This window comes from Papio anubis, chromosome 13 (genome assembly GCF_008728515.1).
Source record: "Papio anubis isolate 15944 chromosome 13, Panubis1.0, whole genome shotgun sequence".
Lineage (NCBI taxonomy): Eukaryota > Metazoa > Chordata > Mammalia > Primates > Cercopithecidae > Papio > Papio anubis.
The window spans coordinates 94,636,607-94,660,639 of NC_044988.1; the positions used below are offsets into that span (position 1 = coordinate 94,636,607).

Genomic DNA, 24,033 nt, shown 5'->3' on the forward strand with positions numbered 1-24,033 from the left:
GAGATGGAATCTCACTCTTGCCCAGGTTGGAGTGCAGTGGCATCACCTCGGCTCGATGCAATCTCTGTCTCCCGGGTTCAAGTGATTCTCCTGCCTCAGCCTCCCGAGTAGCTGAGATTACAGGCGGCCGCCACCACGCCCGGCTATTTTTTTTTGTGTGTTTTTAGTAGAGATGGGGTTGGTTTCATCATGTTGGCCAGGCTGGTTTTGAACTCCTGACCTCAAGTGATTTGGCCTCCTCAGCCTCCCAAAGTGTTAGGATAACAGGCATGAGCCACCGTGCCTGGCCACGCTGGATGTTTTAATTTTTTTTTTTTTTTTTTTTTTGAGATGGAGTCATGCTTTGTCACTAGACTGGAGTGCAGTGGAGTGATCTCGGCTCACTGCAACCTCTGCCTCCTGGGTTCGAGCGATTTTTGTGCCTTAGCCAGCTGGGATTACAGGCACATGCCACCACACCCAGGTAATTTTTGTATTTTTAGTAGAGAAGGGGTTTCACCACGTTGGCCAGGATGGTCTCAATATCCTGACCTCGTGGTCGCCCACCTTGGCTCCCAAAGTGCTGGGATTACAGGTGTGAGCCACCAGGCCTGGCCTTTTTTTTTTTTTTTTTTTTTTGAGACAGGGTCAGAGGTGTAATCTCAGCTTACTGTAGCCTTCTCCTTCTGGGTTCAAGTGATCCTCCTGCCTCAGCCTCCCAAGTAGTTTTCTTTTTTTTTTTGAGACAGAGTCTGGCTCTGTCGCCCAGGCTGGAGTGCAGTGGCCTGATCTCAGCTCACTGCAAGCTCCGCCTCCCGGGTTTATGCCATTCTCCTGCCTCAGCCTCCTGAGCAGCTGGGACTACAGGCGCCCGCCACCTCGCCCGGCTAGTTTTTTGTATTTTTTAGTAGAGACGGGGTTTCACCGTGTTAGCCAGGATGGTCTTGATCTCCTGACCTCGTGATCCGCCCGTCTCGGCCTCCCACAGTGCTGGGACTACAGGCTTGAGCCACCGCGCCCGGCCACCAAGTAGTTTTCTTTTCTCAGAAAAGATATTAATTCTATTTTGTTTTTTTCTCTTTTTTGAGACAGAGTCTCGCTCTGTCGCCCAGGCTGGAGTGCAATGGCACAATCTCAGCTCACTGCAACCCCCGCCTCCCAGGTTCAAGCGGTTCTCCTGCCTCAGCCTCCCGAGTAGCTGGGACTACAGGCGTGTGCCACTACATCCAGCTAATTTTTTTGTATTTTTGTTAGAGATGAGGTTTCACCATGTTGGTCAGGCTGGTCTCAAACTCCTGACCTCATGTGATCTGCCCACCTTGGCTTCCCAAAGTGCTGAGATTACAGGACTTTGTAATCAGGACCATGACCAGCCTAACTTTGTCTTACTATAGCTTTCTGATGTTGTATTTATTTATTTACTTTTTCAATCTGTATGGTCAGAGTGCTTTATGATGTCCTCATATCCTTTAGAACGAGTCCTTCCACATTGCTCTTCTTCTTCAGTAATGTTTCTGACTATTCTTGGTGCTTTGTATTTCCATATTAAGTTTTAGAAATCAGTCTATCAAGTTCACAAACCCAACCTGTTACATATTGTTAAGTAAAAAAGCAGGGCCTGGCGTGGTGGCTCACGCCTGTAATCCCAGCACTTTGGGAGGCTGAAGCGGGCAGATCACGAGGTCAGGAGATTGAGACCATCCTGGCTAACACGGTGAAACCCCATCTCTACTAAAAATACAGAGTATTACTGGCCGGGCACGGTGGCTCAAGCCTATAATCCCAGCACTTTGGGAGGCCGAGACGGGCGGATCACGAGGTCAGGAGATCGAGACCATCCTGGCTAACACGGTGAAACCCCGTCTCTACTAAAAAAAAAAAAAAAACTAGCCGGACGAAGTGGCGGGTGCCTGTAGTCCCAGCTACTTGGGAGGCTGAGGCAGGAGAATGGCGTGAACCCGAGAGGAGGAGCTTGCAGTGAGCTGAGATCCGGCCACTGCACTCCAGCCTGGGTGACAGAGCAAGACTCCATCTCAAAAAAAAAAAAAAAAAAAACAACAAAAAAAACAGAGTATTAGCCGGGTGTGGTGGCACACGCCATAGTCCCAGCTACTTGGGAGGCTGAGTCAGGAGAATTGCTTGAACCCGGGAGGCAGAGGTTGCAGGGAGCCAAGATTACACCACTGCACTCCAGCCTGGGTGACAGAGCGAGACTGTTTCAAAAAAAAAAGAAAAAGTAATAAAGCAGATTACTCAAAAGTATGATAGTACTATACCATTTATTATTTATTTATTTTTTTGAGACAGGGTTTTGGTCTTCCAGCCAGGCTGAAGTGCAGTGGTGCGATCATAGCTCATTGCGGCCTCAAACTCCTGAGCTCAACTGATACTCCCGCCTGAGCCTCCCTACTAGCTGGGACTACTGGTGTGCACCAGTTTGCTTGGTCAATTCTATTTTTTTTTTTTTTTTTGAGACGGAGTCTCGCTCTGTCACCCAAACTGGAGTGCAGTGGCTGGATCTCAGCTCACTGCAAGCTCCGCCTCCCGGGTTTAAGCCATTCTCCTGCCTCAGCCTCCCAAGTAGCTGGGACTACAGGCGCCTGCCACCTCGCCTGACTAGTTTTTTGTATTTTTTAGTAGAGACGGGGTTTCACTGGGTTAGCCAGGATGGTCTCGATCTCCTGACCTTGTGATCCACCCGTCTCGGCCTCCCAAAGTGCTAGGATTACAGGCTTGAGCCACCGCGCCCGGCCAATTCTATTATTATTATTATTTTATTTTTATATTTTTGTAGATATGGAGTCTCGCTATTTGCCCAGGCTGCTCTGAAACTCCTGGCCCCAAGTGATCCTCATGCCTTGGCATCATAAAGCATTGGGAACACACCTTGCCCAGCCTACAATATTTTTTTCTTTTTTTTTGAGATGGAGTCTTGCTCTGTTGCCCAGGTTAGAGGGCAGTGGCAAGATCTTGGCTCACTGCAACCTCCTCCTCCTGGGTTCAAGTGATTCTTCTGCCTCAGCCTCTTGAATAGCTGGGACTACAGGCGCCTGCCACCATGCCCTGTATTTTTAGTAGAGACAGGGTGTCACCATATTGGCTAGCCTAATCTCGAACTCCTGACCTCGTGATCTGCCCGCCTTCGCCTCCCAAAGTGCTGGGATTACAGGTGTGAGCCACCATGCCTGGCCTTTTTTTTTTTCTTTTTTAAAAGGCATGCAGAAAGAAGGGAAAGAGAGAGGAAGGATTGGGGCCGGCAAAGGGAAGGGGAAGCCAGAATGAGAGGCTTTCTGACAGTCTCCCAGCCTACAATTTATTTTTATTATAAGCTTTACCAAGTCATTAATTTCAATCTAATTCATTTCTGTATTTCAGTAGTTTAAAAACTGGTATGAGTTTTGTTATTAGAAATAAAAAATTTCCATTTTGAAGTCAAAAATTAGGATACTTCAGTATGGCTGGGTGCAGTGGCTTATGCCTATAATGCCAGCACTTTGGGAGGCCGAGGTGGGCAGATCACTTGAGGTCAGGAGTTCAATACCAGTGTGGCCAATATGGCGAATCCCTGTCTCTACTAAAACTACAAAAATTGGCCAGGCATGGTGGTCCGTGCCTGTAATCCCAGCTACTTGGGGGTCTGAGGCAGGAGAATCACTTTAACCTGGGAGGCCAAGGTTGCAGTGAGTCAAGATCCCACCATTGGCCGGGCGCGGTGGCTCAAACCTGTAATCCCAGCACTTTGGGAGGCCGAGACGGGCGGATCACGAGATCAGGAGATCGAGACCATCCTGGCTAACACGGTGAAACCCCGTCTCTACTAAAAAATATACAAAAAACGGCCGGGCGCGGTGGCTCACGCCTGTAATCCCAGCACTTTGGGAGGCCGAGACGGGCGGATCACGAGGTCAGGAGATCGAGACCATCCTGGCTAACCCGGTGAAACCCCGTCTCTACTAAAAAATACAAAAAAACTAGCCGGGTGAGGTGGCGGGCGCCTGTAGTCCCAGCTACTCCGGAGGCTGAGGCAGGAGAATGGCGTGAACCCGGGAGGCGGAGCTTGCAGTGAGCTGAGATCCGGCCACTGCACTCCAGCCTGGGCGACAGAGCGAGACTCGTTCTCAAAAAAAAAGAAAAAAAAAGATCACACCATTGCACTCCAGCCTGGGCAACAGAGAGATACTCTGTCTAAACCAAAAATAAATGAATAAATACATAAATAAAATAAAAATAAATAAAAAGGATACATCAGTACATCAATATGATAAAATATTCAGGAACCATAACAATTGTTGATTTTTGGATAGGATGGGATGGAGGAAAAAATTGCTGATTTTTATGTTTTTCAAAAAGTGAATTATGTCCACTCCACTGCTTCACTTGACTAGCCTTAAAAAAAAGTGAATAGCCTCAAAAAAAAAAAAGTAATTGTTAGTTTTTTCATATACATCTTCTTTTTATTTAAAACACCTGTTTATCTATTAGGAACTTACCAAGCTTGAAGATCTTTAAAAAAAAAAGTAAAAGTAAAGCAGGAGAACAAAAAAGATTGTCAGTGAAAGATATGCAATTGCATTAAGGTAAGATTTTTTTTCCTTTTTTTTTTTTTTTTTTTTGAGATAGCGTTTTTCTCTTTCACCCAGGCTAGAATGCAGTGGCACCATCTCAGCTCACTGCAACCTCCGTCTCCCAGGTTCAAGTGCTTCTCCTGCCTCAGTCTCCTGAGTAGCTGGGATTACAGGTGCCCACCACCATGCCTGGCTAATTTTTGCATTTTTAGTAGAGACAGGGTTTCACCATGTTGACCAGGCTGGTCTCGAACTCCTGACCTCAATTGATCTGTCTGCCTTGGCCTCCCAAAGTGCTGGTATCACAGGTGTGAGCCACTGCACCCGGCCAAGGTGAGCTATTTCATGTTATAATGAACGATGGGCTAAATTCAAATACAAGTAATATACCACTTTTATGTTGCATTAACATTACAGCTCCTGGGCCAGACATGGTGGTTCATGCCTGTAATCCCAGCAGTTTGGAGTCTGAGTCATGAGGATTGCTGGAGCCAGGAGTTCAAAACCAGCCTGGGCAACATAGCAACACCCTGTCTCTACAAAAAGTTAAAAAATTAGCCATGTGTATGGAGAGTGCCTCTAGTTCCAGCTACTTGGGAGGCTGAGGCCGGAGGATCACTAGAGCCCAGGAGTTTGAGGTTGCAGTGAGCTATGACTGTGCCACTGCACTCTAGCCTGGGTGACACAGTGAGACCCTCTCTCTAAAAAACAAAAAACAACAAAAAATTACAGCTCCAATCAGTTTGGACATCTCTGGTACTTGTAGAAAAATAAAGATTACAGTAGACTTCATTTGGCTGAAGTGTTTGAGTCGCAGGATTCATAAGCCCGTTCTATAGAAGCTGCTTTCTTCATTTTCAGTTTTCTCGTTTTTTTTTTTTTAATTTTTTTTTTTAGTATTTTTTTTTTTTTTTTTTTTTTTTTTTTTGAGAGGGAGTCTCGCTCTGTAGCCCGGGCTGGAGTGCAGTGGCCGGATCTCAGCAGCTCACTGCAAGCTCCGCCTCCCAGGTTTACGCCATTCTCCTGCCTCAGCCTCCCGAGTAGCTGGGACTACAGGCGCCCGCCACCTCGCCCGGCTAGTTTTTTAGTAGAGACGGGGTTTCACGGTGTTCGCCAGGATGGTCTCGATCTCCTGACCTCGTGATCCGCCCGTCTCGGCCTCCCAAAGTACTGGGATTACAGGCTTGAGCCACCGCGCCCGGCCTAGAAATTTTTTTAGAGACTGAGTCTTGCTCTTTTGCCCAGGATGGAGTGCAGTGGTGCAGTCATAGCTCACTGTAGCCTCAAACTCCTGAGCTCAAGAGATTCTCCTGAGTCAGCATCTTGAATAGCTGGGATTACAGGTGAGAACCAGTGCACTCGGCCAGCTGATAATTTTAACTCCTTGCTAAATGTTACAAAGCCATATGACTGTGAATACATTGCTAGGATTTTTGAAGAGTCTCCAGGCAAGTGAGGGCCCCTAAATCATAAGCTCCATCAGCTTCATGAATCTTAGTACTATTATTTCTGAGCCTGCCAGTGGGGGCCAGTATAGGACCACCAGGGACCCAGAACATGGACTATGGCTATGACAGGAACAAATGAATTGTTCCAAAGTGAAAAGTATTTTTTTAAGGAATACTTTCTACCACCTGGGTCTTACTGGACTTTTCCGCTTACAGGTTTCCTAGAGCTCTAACCTGGGCACCACAGCAAAACCTCATCTCCACAAAAAATAAAAAAAAATTAGCCAGGCATGGTGGTGCATGCATGTGGTCCCAGGTACTCAGGAGGCTGAGGCAAGAGGATTGCTTGAGCCCTGCCCAGAAAGTAGAGGCTGCAGTGGGCTGTGATTACATCATTGCACTCTAGCCTGGGTGACAGAGAGAGACCTTGTCTCAGAATTAAAAAAAAAAAAAAAAAAAAAAGGTGGGTGTGGTGGTTCCTGCCTATAATCCCAGCACATTAGGAGGATGAGGCAGGAAGATTACTTGAGTCCAGGAGTTTGAGACCAGCCTGGGCAACACAGTGAGATCTTGTCTGTATAAAAAATAAAAACATTAACCAGGCATGGTGAAGGCACCTCACATATGTGAAGTTCCAGGTACTCTGGAGGCTGAGGTGGGATGATGGCTTGACCCAGGGAGGTTGAGGCTGCAGTAAGCAGTGATGGTGTCACTGTGCTTTAGCCTGGGTGAAAGAGCAAGATCCTGTCTCAAAAAGTAAACAAACAATGAAACCTATTTTAGAGTTTTTTAATGGTAAAATTATGATTTCTATTCATGTTATTGCTGTATTTACCTACTGCCTAGTTTATAATTTGCTTGACTCTTCCAGATGTGACCCTAATCTTTCCACAGTCAAGTGTGTACTACTGTTTCACAGCATTTTCCTTTCCAAACTGTGTGCCAAATAAATCGGGGTCTCCAACCCCAGGGCCATGAACTGGTACCAGTCTGTGGATTGTTAGGAATGGAGCAGCACAGGAGGAAGTGAGTGGTGGGCAAGTGAGCATTACCGCCTGAGCTCCGTCTCCTGTCAGATCAGCAGTGGCATTAGATTCTCATAGGAGTGCGAACCCTATTGTGAACTGCGTATGCAAGGGTTGTCCACTCCTTATGGAAATCTAATGCCTGATTATCTGAGGTGAAACAATTTCATCCCGAAACGATCCCCTCTGACCTCCTCCACCCCCTACCCCCATTTCCTGGAAAAACTGTCTTCTACAAAACCAGTCCCTGGTGCCAAAAATGTTGGAGACCACTGAAGTAAAATCATGTCATAGGTGAAGTCCTTGTTTCTTCCCTTTCGTCTTCCTCTTTCTCTTTGGAATCTTTATTTCTTATGGCCTGTTTTCCTTTCTGGTATGGTTTGGTCTCACTTAACTCTCGTATTTCTTTCCTAAGATAGATGTATTATAATTTAAACAATGTTACTTTTCGGCCACAATGGATGGCTCGTGCCTGTAATCCCAGCAGTTTGGGAGGCCACCAGGCAAATCATCTGAGGTCGGGAGTTTGAGACCAGCCTGACCAACATGGAGAAACCCTGTCTCTACTAAAAATACAAAATTAGCTGGGTGTGGTGGCACATGCCTGTAATCCCAGCTACTTGGGAGGCTGAGGCAGGAAAATCGCTTGAACCCAGGAGGTAGAGGTTGCAGTGAGCTGAGATCCCGCCATTGCACTTCAGCTTGGGGCACAAGGGCAAAACTCCGACTCAAAAAAAAACAAAACAAAACAAAAAAAGTTACTTTTCCCAGGGGTACTTACATTTTAATTAGGATCTATTGAGAAACAGCCTCGAAATTCAAAAGAGGGGGTGTTGGACAAGCTGATCTCTGAGACTCTGCACTCCAATCATTCATTCAAAAACAAACAAGCGGGCCGGGCTCGGTGGCTCACGCCTGTAATCCCAGCACTTTGGGAGGCCAAGAAGGGTAGATCACCTGAGGTTGGGAGTTCGAGACCAGCCTGACCAACATGGAGAGACCCCCGTCTCTACTAAAAATACAAAATTTGCCAGCGCGGTGGCTCATCCCAGCACTCTGGGAGGCTGAGGTGGTTGGATCATGAGGTCAGGAGTTCAAGACCAGCCTGGCCAATATCGTGAAACCTCGCCTCTACTAAAAATACAAAAATGAGCCAGGGATGGTGGCATGCACCTGAAGTCCCAGCTACTCCGGAGGCTGAGGCAGGAGAATCACTTGAACCTGGGAGGCAGAGGTTATGGTGAGCCGAGATCACGCCACAGCACTCCAGCCTGGGCAACAAGAGCGAAACTCCATTAAAAAACAAACAAACAGGCCGGGCATGGTGGCTCACGCCTGTAATCCCAGCGCTTTGGGAGGCTGAGGCGGGTGGATCACCTGAGGTCGGGAGTTCGAGACCAGCCTGGCCAACATGGTGAAACCCCGTCTCTACTAAAAATACACAAAATTAGCTGGGTGTGGTGGTGGGTGCCTGTAATCCCAGATACTTGGGAAGCTGAGGCAGGAGAATTGCTTGGACCTGGGAGGTGGAGGTTGCAGTGAGCCGAGATCACGCCACTGCACTCCAACCTGGGTGACAGAGCGAGACTCCATCTCAAAAAACAAACAAACAAACAAACAAAATAGCCGGGCATAGTGGCCCCGAGCCTGTAATCCCAGCTATTTGGGAGGCTGAGGCATGAGAATCGCTTGAACCCAGGAGGCAGAGGATGGAGTGAGCTGAGCTCACGCCACTGCACTCCAGCCTGGGCAACAGAGTGCGATTCCGTCTCAAAAAAAAAACCAAAATGAACCAAAAAAAACAAAAAACGCCACACATGGTGGCACATGCCTGTAATCCCAGCTACTCAGCAGGCTGTGGCAGGAGAATCGCTTGAACCCGGGAGGTGGAGGTTGCAGTAAGCCGAGATCGTGCCATTGCACTCCAGCCTGGGCGACAAGAGCGAAACTCTGTCTTAAAAAAGAAAGAAAAAGAAAAAGAAAAATTAGCCAGGCATGGTGGCGTGCACCTGTAATCCCAGCTGAGGATTAAGCATGAGAACTGCTTGATCCCAGGAGATGGAGGTTGCAGTGAGCCGAAATCATGCCACTGCACTCCAGCCTGGGCGACAGAGCAAGACTCCATCTCAAACAAAACAAAACAAAACAAAACAAAACAAAAAACAAGCCCAGCACAGCAATGCAAGCCTGTGGTCCCAGCTATTCAGGAAGCTGAGGCATAAGGATACCTTGAGCCCTCATGATGGTGCCTGTGAATAGTTAACTGCATTCTAGCCTGGGCAACATAGCAAGACCTATTTCTAAAACAAAAATTTAAACATTCTAGGCAGTATGCCCAGTGGTGAATAAGATGGGGTCTGTGCCCTCATGGACTATGTATTGGTTTAGATTAAATTTTTAGCTCGAGTTAACATTTGTGATTCAATACAAGTGATGAAGTTTGGGGGCCTTTGAGGGACCTGGGGATAAAGTGGTTTTTATTTATTTATTTATTTTTTTTTTTGAGATGGAGTCTTGCTCTGTCGCCCAGGCTGGAGTGCAGTGGCATGATCTCGGCTCACTGCAAGCTCCGCCTCCCGGGTTTACGCCATTCTCCTGCCTCAGCCTCCTGAGTAGCTGGGACTACAGGTGCCCGCCACCACACCCGGCTAATTTTTTGTATTTTTAGTAGAGATGGGGTTTCACCGTGTTAGCCAGGATGGTCTCAATCTCCTGACCTCATGATCCACCCGCCTTGGCCTCCCAAAGTGCTGGGATTACAGGCTTGAGCCACCGCGCCTGGCCTGATAAAAGTTTATTTTGACCAGAAATACTTGCCAGAGGCCCCTCAAATCACTTAGCCATAGCATCTGCTTTCTTGGCTTACTTCTAAGACTGGCTGTGCATATGTAGAAGGAAAAAGAACATTAAAAAAAGTTTTGCGATTCTGAGGCAGAGTAGTTTAATAGAGTGTGGAATTGGGAGGCTGAAGAACTAAACGGTACACAAGGTCCAGTATGAATTTTGTGACTATGAACAAGTAACTTCATATCCTTCTATGTCAGGGAAGACTGAGTTGTGTAGTGGAAAGAAAGGGGCTTTGGACAGAGTTTACTGTGTATTCATCCATTCATTTAAAAAACAAAAAACAAACATTTATTACATTCTAGGCAGTACGCCAGGTTCCAGGGAGACAGTGATCTGCCCTCAGTGAGTACTATTTATTGATTTTGAGCAAATTTTCACCTCGAGTTTACTTTCCCATGTGTAAAAGGGATGAAAATAACACCTATTCCATATTTCCTAAGAATCGCTGTTGTAGTGATCCATAGTTCTAGCAGGAGATTTGAATTCCTTGAGTATGCTGACTGGAAAAAAAAAAATGAAAACTGCTTATTAGTTCAAGTTCTTCATTTGTAGGTGACAGAACAGGGCTCAGAAAATTAACTGACCATTCTAGTTCCTTTTTTACTTCTCACATGCAATGGAGCTTCCCTGAAGATTCTTTTGCAACTTTTGGGGCCTCTCCTTCCCCTCCTCCCTGGCCTGGGTGCTCCAGCCTACCCAGATGCAGTGTTCCAGAGCCCCACTGTGGATGCATTCATTTTGCTAAGGCTGAGTTCTTCCTTGGCAGTCCACGAATGCCATCTCTTGTCTTGAAATCCAACCATCCAGTAACTCCCAAGTGTCACCTCTTCCATAAAGTCATGACCCCTCGACTTGAAGAGGCCATTCTCTCTGGGAATCTAAGAATGCTTTGTACCTTGGCTTATTGTAATGATCCTTAATCTGTGGAAGTTTCATCCCACCCTAGATTGTAAATTGTATCCTCTTGCCTATTTCATGCCAGTGGTGCATTGAGTAATGTCTTGTAACAGAGCTGACTGAATTCCTGAATGAGTTGAATGGCAACACAATAGCAATAACACCCAAGCAGTCTGCCATGGGTGGTTCTATTACTACCTATGTAGTCATAAAACAAAGAAATAAATATGAAGCAATTATGTTAATGTTGTCATTGTTTTGAGACAGGTTTCACTCTGTTGTCCAGGTTGGAGTTCAGTGGCATGATCACAGCTCACTGCAGCCTTGACCTCTTTGGGCTTGGTGATCTTCCCACTTCAGCCTCCCTAGTAGCTGGGACTACAGGTGCACGCCACCATGGCTGTCTAATTTTTGTATTGTTTTTGTAGAGATGGGGTTTCACTATGTTGCCCAGGCTGATCTTGAACTTCTAGGCTCAAGCAATCCTCCTGCCTTGGCCTCGCAAAGTGCTGGGATTACAGGCATGTGCCACCATGCCCCTAAAGGGGACACATCAAGGGAGGTGAGTAGATGGAAAGCAGTTTGATTTGAAATAGCTGGGGAAATGATTATTACTTTTTTCCTTTTTTTGCCGGGAGACTCCCAGTGTTGGTGGATATAATCATTGTTTTCAATTTTTTGAAGAGCTGTCAAGTGGAAGACATTCTGTATGGCTCCAGGCAGCATAACTACCAGCAATGGAAGGAAATAAAGGGAAACAGATTTCAGCTCAGCAGGAGGCAGAACTTTCTAACATTTAGAGCTGTCCAACAGTGGAGCAGGCTGCATTACTTGAGGGAGTGAGCTCCCTGAAATTTGAACTGTTGAACAAGATGACCATCTGGCTGAATGTACAAGAGGGAATTCCTGCCTGGGCGGCAGTTGCACTAGTGACCTTTAAGGAGGTATCTTCCAATTCTAAGGTTTCTAGACTGTTTAACTCAGCTAACTTGACCTCTGAGTTATGCTGTTAAAAAAATTATTAGACAGCTCATCTATTGACTTACTTTAAATAACTGCATGGTCAAGTTTACGATAAGATTTTAGAAACTGAGAAGTGGGAAAGCAGGTTTAATACTTAAAATCCAGATACCATCCAAACCAATTAATTAATGGCACTTTGAACAAAAGGGAAGGGAGGGGCCGGGAGCGGTGGCGCACGCCTGTAATCCCAGCACTTTGGGAGGGTGAGGTGGGCGGATCACGAGGTCAGGAGATCGAGACCATCCTCGCTAACACGGTGAAACCCAGTCTCTACTAAAAATCAAAAAATTAGGTGGGCGTGGTGGCGGGTGCCTGTACTCCCAGAGACTCGGGAGACTGAGGCAGGAGAATGGCGTGAACCCGGGAGGCGGAGCTTGCAGTGAGCCGAGATCACACCACTGCAGTCCAGCCTGGGCGACAGAGCGAGACTCCGTCTCTTTAAAAAAAAAAAAAAAAAAAAAAAAAAAAGGAAGGGAGGTTTGTGAGTGGTGTGTGCGTGTGTGTGAGAGAGAAAGAGAGAGAGACGAGAGAAAGAGAGAGTCATTCTTTCGAATAATGTGTCCTGGGCAACTGAGCGTTGTCACAGAAAGCATAAAACGCTCTACATTTTTGCTTTACACATACTTGCTCAGTCGGATTCTTCACTTCCAGCATTACTGCAGGCGGAAACCAGGGCTCAGGCCTGGTAAACAACCTTCCGGAAGACGATTCCGGACCCGGACACCCACGACCGCCTCAGCCGGCAGCTGACCTAGGGCTGCCTAAGGAGGAAGTGGGAGCCCCCGGCTTCCCGGGCGGAACTACCGCTCCCAGGGGCGCCCGCGGCGCCGCGCACGCGCGCTGGCGTGGCGGCAGCGCCGCTGCAGGACGCAGGGAAGCCAACAGGCGAGTGGCGAAGGTGGCGGCAGCGGCGGCGGGGGCAGTCACCGGCGAGGGCGACGGCTCCGAGGCCGAGTGGCGGTCCGGCTGAGTCCTCCGTGTCTTCATCCGCATGAGCCCCTTGGTGAGCGCGCGTCCCGATTTAGCCCGCGCGCGGTGCGCTGCTCCCTGCCTCGCGGCCGGCTTGCTCCGGCCTAGGGCCGCAGCCTGCCTCTGACGGCCGGGCCGTCCGGTCCAACTGACCCCGGGGTCCCGGGACCTTCCCGTCAGTGTCGGGCGAGGTGGGGGTTGGGGGACACTGGGTTAGGCCCAGGGGAGAAATGTGGCGGCGCGCAGGAGCCAGGGCGGCCTGGGGTTAAGGAGAGGGAGAGGCGCGTGGGGGATGGGATGGGAAGGGACTGGGGGACCGCTGAGCGGTCTCGGGTGGGGGCCAGAGACTAGAGGCCCGGCAGGTAGGGAACTGAGTACAGGAGGCGAGAACGAAATGGAATGTCTTTTGAGTGTCGCTGATAAAGATGTCGTGCTGCGGGGAAGCTTGACAAGCTGGACACACGGGTCTAGGGGCAGCCCACCTACCACAGACACTCACCATACTTGGCATCTTTCCTCTTGCTGTCGGAGGTATGAAAGTGAGGTAGCTGTTGGTTATTTCCATCCCTTTCAACTTCACCTTTTATTGACTGGCAAAATTGTAATGGGTGCTGGCTAGGCAAACCACAGAAGTACACACAGGGTTCTGTGTATAAATGTGCATAAAAACAGGGAGACATAGTGATAGGTTCAGATGAGAACTAGGTCAAAGGAGGAATCAGTGTTTTTATTTTTAAATTTATGACGAAAATAAGTTCTGAGCAGGACTTTGAACTAGAGAGGGGTTTTAAACTGGAGTTCATTGACGGATAGAATTAGAAGGGTCCTTTCACTAGGATGATAAAATGACATCATTATTTTTATTGACTGCTATCTGAAACTTATTATTTCCTTCAGTTGTGAATGTGGACAACAAGCCAGAGTAGAATTAGCAACGCTTATGACTTTGTCATCAATAAAAATTGCGGATATTTTTGTATCATATTTACAGTTGCAGACAGCTCAGAATATCATTTATGGTTATCACTTCTTTGAATTTCTGGTGTTACTAGACCCGCCGTTAAGACCTTGTTATTTAATGTGATAATAAGGCTGTACATATATTATTACCATATTAGTTTGTTAAGTTGTGTTGCTAATATTTCTGTATAATTGGCTTCCCTTGCAATCACATGTATTTAATTATGCATTTAAAAGAAATCTGAGAACGGGACCATAGGCTTCACCAGACTGCCAATGAGGTCCATGCACAAAAAGATTAAGAACTTCTGAAATACTTTGGGGGGCTGAGGTGGGCAGATCACTGAGGTCAAGAGATGGAGATCATCCTGGCCAACATGGTGAAACCCATCTCTACTAAAAATACAAAAATTAGTTGGGTGTGGTGGCCTGTGCCTGTAGTCCCAGCTACTCGGGAGGCTGAGGCAAGAGAATCGCTTGAGCCTGGTAGGTGGAGGTTGCAGTGAGCTGAGATCACGCCACTGCACTCCAGCCTGTCGACAGAGTGAGACTCCGTCTCAAAAACAACAACAACAAAAAAAACCCTCCTGAAATAGAAGTAAGTTTTTTTGAATCTATAAGTCTACTTAGAAGAACATCTGAGTCATTGAAGTCAGACAGGATGACAGTATAGACGAAAGAGAATTTCATAATCAGGGAGATAAAAGATTTGGATGGGATCAGAGTAGCCTTTTTTTTTTTTTTTTTTTGTTTCGAGATGGAGTCTGGCTCTGTTGCCCAGGCTGGAGTGCAGTGGCGTGATCTCCGCTCACTGCAACCTCAGCCTCCCGGGTTCAAGTGATTCTCGTGCCTCAGCTTCCTGAGTAGCTGGGACTACAGGCACCCACCACCACGCCCAGATAATTTTTATATTTTTAGTAGAGGCAAGGTTTCACCATGTTGGTAAAGCTGGTCTCAAAGTCCTGACCTCAGGTGATCTGCCTGCCTCGGACTCCCAGAGTGCTGGGATTACTGATGTGAGCCGCCGCATCCTGCCCAGAGTAGTCATTTTGAAAGAACAGACCATAGATGTTTCATTCAGGGTAATGGGGAGTGAACAAAATAATTGGAAGAGGAAAGGGAAGTGAATATGTTGGCCTTTAATTTTTGTATTAAGGCACCTCCCCAGTTCTAAGTGATTGCAGCTCTGTAAGCTCTGATGTTCTGATGTAACCCTGTGAAAAGAAATTTTACTGTTTGCTGGTTTTCTTTAAATCATGGAGGTGGAATTTTGTTTTTTTGGGACGGAGTTTCACTCTTGTTGGCCAGGCTGGAGTGCAATGATGTGATCTCGGCTCACTGCAACCTCTGCCTCCTGGGTTCAAGCAATTCTCATGCTTCAGCCTCCTGAGTAGCTGGGATTACAGGAGCGCGCCACCACGCCCAGCTAATTTTTGTATTTTTAGTAGAGACGGGGTTTTGCCATGTTGACCAGTCTGGTCTCAAACTCCTGACTTTGTGATCTGCTCACCTCGGCCTCCCAAAGTGCTGGGATTATGGGCATGAGCCACCGTGCCCGGCCCTAATTTTTCTATCTTTAAATGAAAAACAAGAGAATCTCTCTTGAAATATATTTTTTGGGCCAGGCATGGTGCTCATGCCTGTAATCCCAGCACTTTGGGAAGCCGAGGTGGGTGGATCACCTGAGGTCAGGAGTTCGAGACCAGTCTGGCCAACATGGTGAAACCCTGTCTCTACTAAAAATACAAAAATTATCTGGACGTAGTGGCGGGCACCTGTAATCCCAGCTACTTAGGAGGCCGAGGCAGGAGAATTGCTTGAACCCAGGTGGCGGATGTTGCAGTGAGCCGAGATTGTGCCATTGCACCCCGGCCTGGGCTACGAGAGCAAAACTGCGTATCAAAAAAAAAAAAAAAAAAAAAAGTGTGGGCGTGGTGGCTCATGCCTGTAATCATCCCACCACTGGGAGGCCAAGGTGAGTGGATCACGAAGTCAGGAGTTCAAAACCAACCTGGCCAAGATGGTGAAACCCCATCTCTAGTAAAACTACAAAAATTAGCCAGGTGCCTTGATGGGTGCCTATAATCCTAGCTAGTTGGGAGGCTGAGGCGGGAGAATCGCTTGAACCTGGGTGGCAGAGGTTGCAGTGAGCCGACATCGTGCCACTGGGAGACAGAGTAAGACTCTGCCTCAAAAAGAAAAACAAAAACAAAAAACCCAAAAGCCATTTTACTCTTGCTATTAACTTTCTTTTCATATGTGATAGAAAGTAAACATACTATAGAGTTGAAAAGTTGGTAAATCATTTTCTTGAAATTCGTTTTCAAATTCTTATTTGCTTCATTTTGGCATTAGCCTTCTCACTGACAAATCTCTCTTAACATTTTCTTCAGACTGTGTGTGGCTTGAAAGTTTTACCTGTTTGTAAACAACCTGTCAACATCTTGTAGGAGATTTTTTTTCCCCTCTAAAATAATAGCAATAATAGAAAACCACTACAGTACGCTTTTTCTGGATAAAATGAAGGGGGAGTATGAAAAGGTGGATAAAACTTTTTATGAAGCAGATAATTGGTACTGGAACAGTTTATGTTGAGTTGAACACACCATATTGCAAGTCACTGCCTTGAAGAGATCTTCCCTGTCACTTTCTGTGTCCTTACATCACTCTCTTTGTCATTCTTTGTCCTCTTCCCCTTTATGTCGCTTGTACGTATATTTATAGAGTATTTTAATCTTTTTCTTTTCTTCCTTGAATGTTAGCTTCATGACAATAGAGACTTTGTCTTCACTGCTGTTCCAGAATAGTGGACGGCACACAATAGGTGCTAAGTAAATACTTGCTGATTAAATAAATGAATGGATGAGTTTATAGAAGCTAAGTATTTTATTTCTAAGAATAAAGCACATCCATTTAAAATCTTGCAAATCGTATTATACATACTGGGTTGAATTTCATCTTATGTTTTTCATCTTACTTTTTTTTTTTTTTTTGAGATGGAGTCTTGCTCTGTCACCCAGGCTGGAGTGCAGTGGCACGATCTCAGCTTACTGCAACCTCTGCCTCCCGGGTTCAAGTGATTCTCCTGTCTCAGCCTCCCCAGTAGCTGGGACTACAGGTGCCTGCCACCATACCTGGCTAATTTTTGCATTTTTAGTAGGAAGCAGGTTTCACCATGTTGGTCAGGCTGACTTTGAACCTCCTGACCTCAAGTGATCCACCTGCCTCAGCCCCCCAAAGTGCTGGGATTACAGGAGTGAGCCACCATGCCTGGCCATCTTACATTTTTTTAAATACAGAAAATTATTTCCCAGCACTATGTTGTGCTTTTGTGAGCATTTGGTTTCATTTGGGGACTAATCATTCTTGGTACATGCTGCCATGTAGGTTTGATTATTCTTCACTTTGTATGATGTAATAAAAGGGACAATCTGTAGGTGAAGTTCTTGTTTTGCTTAGGTTCTTTTACCTTTTACTGTGTGATCCTAGATTGTTTTATTTCTCCTCATTCTTCTTCCTTCTTTCTTCCTTCTTTTTTTTTTTTTTTGAAACAAGGTCTTGCTGCATTGCTTAGGCTGGACTTGAACTCCTGGACTCAAGTGATCCTCCTGCCTCAGCCTTACCAAGTAGCTAGGACTATAGGTAGGCACCATCACGCCTGGCATTGTTTCTTTTTGTTTTCTTTTTTTTTTGAGAGGGAGTCTCACTTTGTCTCCCAGGCTGGAGTGCAGTGGCATGATCTCGGCTCACTGAAACCTCTGCCTCCCGGGTTCCAGCGATTCTCCTGCCTCAGTCTCCCTCCTGGGCTGGGACTACAGGCAGGTGCCATGACGGCCGGCTAATTTTTGTATTTTTTAGTAGAGATGGGATTTCATCATATTGGCCAGGCTGATCTTGAACTCCTGACCTCGTGATCTGCCCGCCTTGGCCCCCCAAAGTGCTGGGATTACAGGCATGAGCCACTGTGTCCAGCTGCATTGTTTCTTAATTGCTCTCTTATTCAGTATGTTAAGGGCCACAAATTTGCTTCTGTCAAAATGAAAGCAAAGGAGCTCTAGAAAGCGATATTGGTGCTAGAATTAGTATTGAATTACAATCAGTGTAACTGATTAGTAATCAAGGAAGTGAAAGCCAAAATAAGTGAAAATATGTTTTTCACATCAGATTTATAAAAAAAATTTCATGTCTGGGCTGGGTGCAGTGTCTCACACCTGTAATCCCAGCACTTTGGGAGGCCGAGGTGGGCGGATCACCTGAGGTCAAGAGTTTGAGACCAACCCGGCCAACATGGTGAAACCCCGTCTCTACTAAAAATTTAAAAATTAGCCGGGCGTGGTGGCACATGTCTGTAATCCCAGCTACTTGGGAGGCTAAGGCAGGAGAATCCCTTGAACCTGGGAGGCTGAGGTTGCGGTGAGCTGAGATCGCACCACTGTACTCCAGCCTGGGCAACAGAGTGAGACTCCACCTCAAAAAAAAAAAAAAAAAATTTCGTGTCTGACAATATCAAATATTGGTGAAGATGTGGCAAAAATGGTAATTTTGGAAACTACTGGCCAGGCGTGGTAGCTCCTGCCTGTAATTTTAGCACTTTTGGAGGTTGAGGGCCACTTGAGACCATGAACTGGGGAGTTCAAGAACAGCCTGGGCAACAAAGTGAGATCCCCATCTTTATTAAAAAAGAAAAAATTTATAAAAAATAAAAAAAAAAAGAAACTGCTACCAGTTACTGTTGGGAGGAGGAAAAACTGTTGGTTGAGCGTAAACTGTTACAGCTGCTTTTGGAGACAGTATTTGCAGCAAATACTGTCAAATAAAGTTGAAAATAAGCATACTCTATAATTTCATGTCTATAAGGGAATATGAATGGGAGGTAGTGGCAAAGGGGATGATATCTACAATTTTTTTTTTTTTTTTTTTAGACGGAGTCTCACTCTGTCGCCCAGGCTGGAGTGCAATGGCGCGATCTCGGCTCACTGCAAGCTCCACCTCCCGGGTTCACGCCATTCTCCTGCCTCAGCCTCCCGAGTAGCTGGGACTACAGGCGCCCGCCACCACGCCCAGCTAATTTCTTGTATTTTTTAGTAGAGACAGGGTTTCACCATGTTGGCCAGGATGGTCTTGATCTCCTGACCTCGTGAGCCGCCCGCCTCGGCCTCTCAAAGTGCTGGGATTACAGGGGTGAGCCACCGCACCCAGCCCGATAGCTATAATTTTTTTTTTTTTGAGGCTAGACACAACTGTGACAATTAACAGTTAATTCTGGGAGGCAGAGTATACGTGCTAAATTATTATTTGTATCTTTCCCTATTTTCTGCTGTTTTTTTTTTTTTCTTTTTGTTTTTTTTTTTTTGAGATAGAGTCTTGCTCTGTGGTCCAGGCTGGAGTGCAGTGGCGCCATCTCAAGTCACTGCAACTTCCCCCTCCTGGGTTCAAGAGATACTCCTGCCTCAGCCTCCTGAGTAGCTGGTACTATGGGCACGTGCCACCACACCTGACTAGTTTTTTGTATTTTTAGTAGAGATGGGGTTTCACCATGTTGGCAAGCCTGGTCTTGAACTCCTGACCTAAAGTGATCCGCCTGCCTTGGCCTCCCAAAGGGTTGGGGTTACAGGCATGAGCCACTGAACCCAGCAGGTTTGTTTTTTTGTAATCCATAACTTTTAAATATTATTTTTGCAACTCTTTGAAAAATTGTAAGCCTACAGAAGAGTTGTTCAGCAAACATTCATCTATCCTTCACCTAGATTTGCTGTTAACATTTTGCCATGTTTACTTTACACATAGAAGATGCACATTTTACTTTGGGAATCCGAGATGGACAGATTACTTGAGCCCAGGAATTTGAATTTTGAGACAAGTCTTGCTCTGTTGTCTAGGTTGGAGTTCAATTGCACTATCAGGGATCATTGCAGCCTTGACATCCTGGGCTCAAGCAATCCTCCCACTTCAGCCTCCTGAGTAGGTTGGGATGCGCCACCACACCCGGTTAATTAATTGTTGTAATTTTTATTTCTTTTTTTTTTTTTTTTTTTTGAGACGGAGTCTCGCTCTGTCGCCCAGGCTGGAGTGCAGTGGCCGGATCTCAGCTCACTGCAAGCTCCACCTCCCGGGTTTACGCCATTCTCCTGCCTCAGCCTCCCGAGCAGCTGGGACTACAGGCGCCCGCCACCTCACCCGGCTAGTTTTTTGTATTTTTTAGTAGAGATGGGGTTTCACCATGTTAGCCAGGATGGTCTCGATCTTCTGACCTCGTGATCCGCCCGTCTCGGCCTCCCAAAGTGCTGGGATTACAGGCTTGAGCCACCGCGCCCGGCCGTAATTTTTATTTTTTGAGATGGAGTTTCGCTCTGGTTGCCCAGGCTGGAGTACAATGGCACAATCTCAACTCATCACAGTTTCCACCTGCTGCGTTCAAGCGATTCTCCTGCCTCAGCCTCCCGAGTTGCTGGGATTACAGGCATGTGCCGCCATGCCCAGCTAATTTTGTATTTTTAGTAGAGATGGGGTTTCACCATGTTGATCAGGCTGGTCTTGAACTCCTGACCTCAGGTGAACTGCCCACCTTGGCCTCCCAAAGTGCTGGGATTAGAGGGGTGAGCTACCACACCCAGCCAATTAAAAAAAATTTGGCCGGGCGCGGTGGCTCAAGCCTGTAATCCCAGCACTTTGGGAGGCCGAGATGGGCGAATCACGAGGTCAGGAGATCGAGACCATCCTGGCTAACACGGTGAAACCCCGTCTCTACTAAGAAATACAAAAAATAGCCGAGCGAAGTGGCGGGCGCCTGTAGTCCCAGCTACTCGGGAGGCTGAGGCCGGAGAATGGGGTGAACCCGGGAGGCGGAGCTTGCAGTGAGCTGAGATCCGGCCACTGCACTCCAGCCTGGGCTACAGAGCGAGACTCCGTCTCAAAAAAAAAAATTTTTTTTTTTTTTAATTACTGGGGAGACAGGATCTCCCTGTGTTCCCCAGGCTGGTCTCAAACTCCTGGGCTGAAGCAGTCCTCCCAGCTTGGCCTCCCAAAGCTTCGGGATTACAGGTGTGAGTCACTATGCCTAGCTGCTAGACTTTAAAATAAACTTTATTCGGCCAGGCGCAGTGGCTCACACCTGTGATCCCTGCACTTTGGGAGGCCGAGGCGGGCAGATCACGAGGTCAGGAGTTCGAGACCATCCTGGCTAACACTGTGAAACCCCGTCTCTACTAAAAATACAAAAAATTAGCTGGGCGTGGTGGCAGGCGCCTGTAATCCCAGCAACTCGGGAGGCTGAGGCAGGAGAATCGCTTGAACACAGCAGGTGGAAACTGCGATGAGTTGAGATTGTGCCATTGTACTCCAGCCTGGGCAACCAGAGCGAAACTCCATCTCAAAAAGTAAAAAAAAAAAAACAAAAAACCCCAAGAACTTTATTCTCCTGGTGCTTTCTTAGCCACCGTCACAGCGTTGTCACATCTCACTTTACCAAGCTGGCTCCACTGAGGGTTTGTGAGCTGCTCTCCAGTGATGGCACATAGTTCTTATTACCTAACAAGGTGACACTACCTGATCATGGCATTCTGGAAATTGTGACAATATGTACTGATCTTTTGTTGGTGCAACTAACAATATAAAACTTGCTGCTCTGTAAATGTATGCTTCAGTTTAATTAGTTTATTTAGAATAATTACCCCTAATACTGATTTTTGTTTTTGTTTTAGAGACAAGGTCTTGGTCTGTCATGCAGGCTGGAGTGCAGTGGCGTGATCACAGCTCACTGCAGCTTCCATCTCCCTGACTCAAGAGATTCCCCTGCCTCAGCCTTCCCAGTAGCTGGGACCACAGGCACATGACACCGTGCTTGGCTAATTTTTGTGTTTTGTATTTTATTTTTGTTTGACCAGACGAATTTTAAATACAAGTTTTGTATTTTTTGTAGAGGTAGGGTTTTGCCATGTTGCCCACACTGGTCTCGAACTCCTGAGTTCAAGTAATTCATCTGCCTCGGCCTCCCAAACTACTGGGATTACAGGCATGAGCCACTGCGCCCAGCGACTCATAATGTTTGTAGATAGTTTAATAGCGAAAGTAGGTACATTCCAGTGGTAACACATTCAGTTTATTATTTTTTCCTTTTTCTTTTTTTTTTTCTTTAGGGGTAAGTGTACTGGAGAGAGTTGGTTATACATTCTAGGAATCTCAAAGGTAAAGTACAATTTAAAAATAATTTTTTAAATAATTAATTTTTTTAAGTTTGCATACAGCTACAGATTTTTAATTTTTATGTAAGTGGAATCATTTTTTTTTTTTTAGACATATTCTCACTCTGTTGTCAGAGTGCAGTGGTGCCATCATAGTTTACTGTAGCCTCAAACTCCTGGCCTGAACAGGGTGATCCTTCTGCCTCAGCCTCCTGAGTAGCTGGGAATATAGGAGTATGCTGCTTTGCCCAGCTGAGTCCTCCTTATTTGCTTTGGACAGACTAGTACTTGAAAAAATAATTTTCAAATGTTTAGTTGAGTATTTTTTTTTCCTTCAAGTTTTTGGAGGCTGTTTTTTTTGTCATACACATCTCCTTCTCTGGAGTTAATTTTCAGTTATGTATGTTTTACACTTGAACTGCCTAAACTTGTGTTTGCATAGAATTATTTTCAACTTTAACTCCTTAAGTAATCCTTTTCAAGATATTTTAGTTTTTTTTTTTTTTTGAGTTGGAGTCTCGCTGTGTTGCCCAGGCTGGAGTGCAGTGACACCATCTCAGCTCACTGAGCCTCAGCCTCCCAAGTAGCTGGGATTATAGGTGCCACCATGCCCTGCTAAGTTTTTGTATTTTTAATAGAGACAAGGTTTCACTATGTTGGCTAGGCTGGTCTTGAACTTCTGACCTCTAGTGATCCGCCTGCCTCAGCCTCCTGCAGTGCTGGAATTACAGGCATGAGCCACCGTGCCCGGCCTTTTTTTTTTTTTGAGACAGAGTCTTGCTGTGTTGCCCAGGCTGAAGTTCAGTGGCATCATCTCTGCTTACTGCAACCTCTGCCTTCCAGGTTCAAGTGATTCTCTTCCCTCAGCCTCCCTGGTAGCTGGGATTACAGGCGCCCACGACCACATCTGGCTAGTGTTTTGTATTTTTAGTAGAGACAGGGTTTCACCATGTTGGCCAGGCTGGTCTCAAACTCCTGATCTCAAGTGATCTGCCCGCCTCAGCCTCCGGAAGTGCTGGACTAGGCTCAAGCCACCATGCCTAGCCAGATGTTTTAATTTGTAAAGGAACTAGAACCAAACATTTTGTACTGTATACACATTTTAGAATAAGTTTTAGGCACCTAGCTGTTTGATTTCTGGTAACTAAGATTATAGTCAGTTAAACTTTACTGCTGGCCAGGCACAGTGGCTCATACCTATAATCCTAGCACTTTGGGAGGCCGAGGCGGGTGGATCCCTTGAGGTCAGGAGTTTGAGTCCAGCCTGGCCAACATGGAAAAACCCTGTCTTTACTAAAATTACAAAAATTAGCTGGGCATGGTGGCACACACCTGTAGTCCTAGCTACTTGGGAGGCTGAGGCAGGAGAATTGCTTGAACCTGGGAGTCAGAGTTTGCAGTGAGCCAAGATTTTGCCCCTGCACTCCAGCCTGGGTGACAGAACAAGAGTCCGTCTCAAAAAAACAAAAACAAAAAAATCTTTCCTTCTTTATGCTTACCTATATTTTCTAATTTTTCTGGATATGTTTCAATATGTATTATGATTTTGTAAAAGCATTTCAGAAAGGTGGTTATTTTTTGTTTCAAAGCTGAAACCCAGTTTAAAACTTGGTAATATAGTGGTCAGAGGAAGTGGTGAATATCTTGATACTTCAGTTTCTAATATTTAATATACATATAAATGAATGGTTGAGGCCGGGCGCAGTGGCTCGCACCTGTAATCCCAGCACTTTGGGAGGCCGAGGCACGCGGATCACCTGAAGTCGGGAGTTTGAGACCAGCCTGACCAACGTGGAGAAACCCCGTCTCTAGTAAAAGTATAAAATTAGCCAGGCGTAGTGGCGCATGCCTGTAATCCCAGTTACTCGGGAGGCTGAGGCAGGAGAATCACTTGAACCTGGGAGGCTGAGGTTGCCATGAGCTGAGATCACGCCATTGCACTCCAGCCTGGGCAACAAGTGTGAAACTCCATCTCAAAAAAAAAAAAAAAAATGGTTGAGTGAAGGACTTAATAGACTTCATAGGGGTTTCTATAATTTTTTTTTTTTTTTGAGTTTGAAGATGAAGCAGATACCTGGTAAGTGCTTGTGTCTGAAAGAAAAGTATAAAAGTATAAATTTAGTTCTAATACTCTGTGTGT

At 46.2% G+C, this 24,033-nt stretch overlaps 1 protein-coding gene across 12 annotated transcripts in view; it reads left to right on the plus strand.

Annotated features, from left to right (window-relative positions):
* The first annotated feature begins 12,626 nt into the window (after nt 1-12,626).
* Nucleotides 12,627-24,033, plus strand: part of GAPVD1 (GTPase activating protein and VPS9 domains 1) — a 108,929-nt gene continuing 97,522 nt past the window's right edge. For 8 of the 12 annotated variants that reach the window (XM_021927658.2, XM_021927656.2, XM_021927657.2 and 5 more), the window contains exons 1-2: nt 12,654-12,787; nt 21,849-21,897. The gene's annotated coding sequence lies outside the window, so the exon portion shown is untranslated. Of the gene's footprint in view, nt 12,788-21,848; nt 21,898-24,033 lie in introns of all 12 variants that reach the window. The other 4 variants (XM_021927652.2, XM_021927654.2, XM_021927653.2 and 1 more) reach the window with 4 other exon arrangements.